Below are 5,620 nucleotides of genomic sequence, written 5' to 3' on the forward strand. Positions count from 1 at the left end.
GGACGGGGAGCAAAGCGGGGAGTTCGTGCAGGCTCTTGGCAGCGCCCACCCCGGCTCTCTCCATGGAAACGCGGGAGCCATGTGATTTCGGCAGGAAACCACGGCCCCGCCAGCGGCAATGGCGGCCGCACGGCCCGGGAGCGCCTCCCTCCCCGAGGAGACCGCGACCGCCACGGCCATCCCCGCCACCGCCGTGCGGGGCTCCCGTCACACCGCCCCAGCCCGCCGGTGCACCGGCATCTCCCGGGGGTCCGCCAGCCTCCCCCGAAAGTTGCCTGCGCCCCATTCCCAGCCCCGCCCGTACAGGCAGCCAGCACTCGCCCCCGGGGGAGACTCGCTCCGGAAAGCAAATGGCTGTAGCTCCCCCAACCACCAAGGGCCACGATAGTCCCCCCGGGCTTCAACATTCCCTGAAAGACCTCGAGCAGGTTGCACAGCCCGGAGATGGCCGGGACAGCATCTCTGGGCGGTGAAGTGACATGACCAAGGCTGTGCAGTCAGTCGGTGGCAGAGACATCCTTGTTCCCAGCTCTGCGATACCCAATACCTCACTCCGCCTTACCCTCGCCTCCTGACCCTAGCTGTTGCAAGCAGGAGCCATGCTCTGACCTAAGCCAAATGGCAAGTCCACCATGGGAGAGCAAAGCACAGGCACCGACCCGCATACCCCATCCCCACCAGGCTCCATATGGAAGGAGTGCAGGACTGTTCTCAGCATCCACAGCTACGGGATGGGCAGCCCTGGTGCAAACGCAGGCTGCCACCTGACAGATGCTGATGTTACATGGCACTGGCTTCCTCATGGAGCATTATGGCTGCCCTGGTCAGACCCTGCCTGCCAGTCCAAGTCCAAGTCCAAAACCCTGACAGCTCTGAGCATCCCCAAAGCTGTGGGTGGAGAGGAGGGAGGAAGCCATGCTTCTCCAGCACCATGCCTGCTGAGGCAATGCGCCCTGCTCCTCTCCTTTCTCCCAAGCCCATCTTTCTCCTACCTGTCCTAGATCATGTTGAATTGACCCAGTTTTAAATGGGTCTGATGCCTTTATAGCCCCAGTGAGACATCCTCCATGCAAGGACGAGACAGTGCAGCGCTCCAGCCAGCCCTGTGATGCAAAAGCACTAATTAGACCATCTCCAGGTCTCAGAGCTCAGCACAGTAGGGCAACATCAGCGACGAGGAAATCATTGCACCAGTGTTGCTCTCCTGGGGTCACACCAAGGAGTGGAGCACTGCTGCCAAGGACACTCAGCAAGAACTAGGGCATCCCAGCTCCCAGCTCATCTCTCCAGACTGGCCTGGTTATGTGGAAGGAGAAGTTCTGCAAAGATGGGAGAGAGGACAGCAGGTCCTGCAGCCACCAGGGAAAAGCCAAACCAAAGGGCTAACACAGGTAGAGAGGATGTGTGGATCCATCAAGCCAGATGGCTGATCAATCAACCCCCATCCCAGCACCACGAGGCACGTGGTCCTTGTCCCATCAGGATGGCCCACCATGTGCAAGGTGTGCTCAGCACCACCGTGCTACGCTGTCATCGCCTGATCCAGCATCCCATGGGGATCAGGATGGGGGCTGGATCCCACCCACACCCTGTGGATGGTGTCATCACCTACCCACTCCTTCACAGCAAGGTGAGTCTTCAGATACTAAGCATTTGGGATGGGATAGGATGGGACAGGACAGGATAGGATAGGATACGATAAATTTTCAGTTGGAAGTGACCTACAACAATCATCTGGCCCAACTGCCTGACCACTTCAAGTCTGACCAAAAGTTAAATCATGTTATTAAGGGTATTATCCAAATGTCTCTTAAAAACAGACAGGCTTGAAGCATTGACCACTTCTCTATGAAGTCTGATCCAAAGTTTGATCACTCTCTTGGTAAAAATTTGGGATGCCTGTAGATGGACTGACCCACACCACCACATTTTGCTTACCTGTGCACCACCATTGCAAGGTAAAACACCATTCTAAACCCTTGGCAGATGGGGAGCAGCTGTATCCCTCTGCAGACATCAGGAGATGAGCCCGCGGCAAGGCCAGGGCCAGCGGTGCTGCCTGCAGCACTCCTGCCTGCAGCCACATGCCTGCCTGCCCTGCCAGACTGGAGATGTTGAGCTCAACACTCCCTCTGCCAAGGCTCAGGCTGGCACACCGCACCGGCTATTCTAGGTCACCGGGAGCTTGCTCGGCACAGACCAGCTTTGCAAACAAAAGCAAAGGCAGGCTTGGCATCTGAGTCTGCATAGCACCCCCCTGCCTGCTTCGCAAAGTCCCCTCCTGGTTTTAAGGAGGGATGATGCCCACCGGCAGGCAGGGGTTAACCTTCCCAGCACAGATACAAATACTCCTGGAGCCCAGCCACTGGAGGAGGCTTCCTGGCAGTCCCCCGGTGCTGGTGCAGGCAGGAGTGCCCAAGCACAAGGACACCCTGTCTGAGCACCAGCTGGCATCACCCAGCACCTCTCAGCACAGGATCGCACCTTGCTGGAGCTTGATGACCTGGGACCACTCTCAGTATATTCCCCTCTCCCTGGCAGCTTCAGCAACCAGCTATGCCAGCTGCCTGCAGCTGCCTGCTGCGATGCAGAGGAAGTTCTGAGCCATCAGCAGACCCCTGCGCCACAGGTCTCTGCCCAAATTGCACTTCTCACTGCAGGCTGGGCCTGGAGCCACGTCTTCCTCTCTCCCCTCTCTCTGGAGGGCAGGAGGCCAGCTCTTGGCTCCAGGCCTGCCTCCCTCCACCGCTGCGTGCTCAGCATTCCTGCTCAGCGTTGGAGCAAGGCAGTAAATGTGGGCCAGGGCTTCAAGCCTTGTCCCGGGACAGCCACGCGTGCTGGGCACACTTAGAGCCTGGTCATCGTCCCCAGGAGCAGCCGAGGTGCCTTGGCTCAGAAGAATCTTCTGCAGGCTCAGAGTTGAGCATCCCGGCGCCAGGCTCCTCATCCCTCCAGCTGCACATTTTTTGGGGAACTCAAATGGGGAAAAAGCGAAGAGCTGGTGCAGCATGAGCGACGTGAGCTGCCGCTCCAGCTGACTCACCGGGGCCCCAGCCGTGCTGGGAACTGGCCGGCAGCAGGGAGAGGCTGTGCCAGCAGGTCCTCTGAGCTCTGCTGGGAACCATTCCCTGGAGCGCTCAGGGCCATCCACAGTGGCACGGGCACAGCCCTGACCCAGCCTGTCCCTCTTCATGGGGCAGAGCTGCCTGTCGCGGCACTTTGCCTGTCTGCAGGGCTAGAAGAGGAGAGGTGAGGACGTCCCCAGAGTGGTCACAAACCTGCTCGGCATTGGCCGGTGCTGGGTGCCGATTAGCTTGCCCAGACTATCTGTCTGGCAAGCAGGGACCCAAGTCCAAAGCCAGAACATGCAGATTGCGATTGCATGAGCTTCAGCCCCAGCACGGACCAAGGAGGGCAAGGAGCTGCTGAAGGACACCATGGACTAATCCAGGCTCCCTAGCCACCACCCAGCTGTCCCCTCTAACTTCCTTCTCCACCCTAGGAAGGTGGCAGGCAGCACCTCCAACCCCTACCCTGGCTCAGCTTAAGAGGCTGCCCATCCCCTGGGACCACATCGCCTCCTGCAAACAGGCAGCCGTCCCTGCCTCAGCATGGTAGGAACCATCTCACACACACCCCAGAGGAATCACTCCAAAAGTATTCATGATTCACAGGATTCTTGCAGCCCCCTCAGGGACCATCTGACACAGGGCAGGAAAGCTGAGGTCATGGACAAGCCCAGCAACCAGCCCACCTCAACACACATGGCCAGACCACGGTGTGGCAACAGCAACCTGGGGATTCGGCATTGCGCCCAGTAAAGCTCAGCCCAGCAGGTCAGCTGCTGCAGGAATAACTTGTCCCAAAGCTGGCCCAGGCCAAGCACGCCGGTGCCGCAGGGGATGCAAGAGGAAAAGGCAATTTGGAACAGGAGGTGCTTTGGCAGGGCTGTTTGCAAACACATGCCAATGTGGTCCTCCCCAAGCAGCGCAGAGGACCCCACGCCTACCCTGACCTATGTGGGGTCCCTATTCCCCTGCGAGCAGCACCCACTGCACCCAGAAGCACAGAGCAGCTCCGTGGGGAGCAGCCAGCGGGCACCCACGTTGGTCTCCCAGAGCATGAAAATGCTGCCTGCAGCAAGCACCAGCCTTCAGCAAATGATCCCTCCAAAGAAAACAACAAAGAAAGCAACAAAGAAAATGCTGGGATGGGGATTAAGGAAATGAAACCAGCTGCGAGGGGTAAGCAAGCATAGGAAGTGGCTGTAATCATCTCCTGTCCCCGTTGGCCTGCAGCTCTCCCAGCCCAGATCCTGCAGCACGGCACATATAAACCCAAAGGGAAATCGTGTGCTAGCAAGTGCATCAGACAACTGAACAACTGGTCCCTGGATGGGAACAGGCACCTGGTGACCCTCCATGCACCCCAGCCTGGCACTTCTCTGCTCACTCCAACCCTGCGGAAGAGAAGATGCAGGGAAACATGACTCCATGAGCTGCACTCACTCTGCTCCTGAAGCTGGCACCACGAGATGGCATCTCAGGAGCTTTGCCCTCATCTCATGCCTCTTCTGCCTGTCCTGAGCTGCTGGTTCAAATTGGTCCCAATGAGAAGGGTGTCCCTGGAGAAAAGTCGCAGCAGGCAAACAGCCACACCAGGGGCAAAACTAGTTGCTAAAGCTGCTGTGGGGGGAGAGAGGGGACATGCTGATAATCCGGATCCTGCCCCTTCCTCCCAACCCAAGTGATGCTCCCCTGAGCTTTAGGGCAGTGGGCTCTCTGCAGGTCAAGCCCCCTTTTCATGTGCCTCTAGCGCATGTGTTGATGCCACCAGCCCCGGGCTGTGGCTCCAGCCAGTCTCTCCTGTATCTGTCACATGCCTTGGCGCGTTGGGGCCAGCTCTGTTTACATCTGCACGTCTCAGATTCTCCTGCCGGGGATGAGTCAGGCTTCCCTCCAACACCCTGCCGGGGCGGCAGTGTCAGAGCCCCAGTGCTGTGTCACCAGCTGGCGTTTGCCTCCCTGCCGGCACAGGGCTGGAAAGGGCTCGCTCAGCCATTGGCTTTCCATCCTGCTCCCAGCCATCTGCAGCAGCACGGCCGGCACTGGAGGCTGGAGCTGGCTGCCAGGAAGCTTTCCCTGGCTCGGCTCCACCAGGCCGGTTTCCTTCCCCTCCACCCCACAAGCACGTCACAGCTCAGCATGTTTGCGGGGAGTCAAGCCCCACAAGCCCCCAGCCCCTTTCAGAAGGTCTAGCGTGGGTGGGATGGCCGGGGTGCTGCTGAGGAATCCCTATGTCTGCAAAGTCTCGGGGTGCTGGAGTGGCTCCTGGGGTGCCAGCTCACAAGAGAGGGAAGTCTCCTGGATTTGGGACCATTGGGGACAGAGGTGGGGCCCGAAGGGGAAGCCAGCCCTCTTTTGTGCCACCCCAGGACCTTGTGCTGCTGGTCAAGCCAGCACTGGACTTGTGGGGTGGCAAGATGGGTACCAGCCCCATACCACTGCCCTGCCTGGTGCAGTTTCTCCAGTGGAAAACAGTGGTCTGTCCCCTCAAGAGGGTCCCCAGCTGAGATGCAGTGAGGGCAGCATCCCTGGCCCTTCTCCAGGGGGACAGCAGA

This window comes from Nesoenas mayeri, assembly GCF_963082525.1.
Source record: "Nesoenas mayeri genome assembly, chromosome: 12".
Lineage (NCBI taxonomy): Eukaryota > Metazoa > Chordata > Aves > Columbiformes > Columbidae > Nesoenas > Nesoenas mayeri.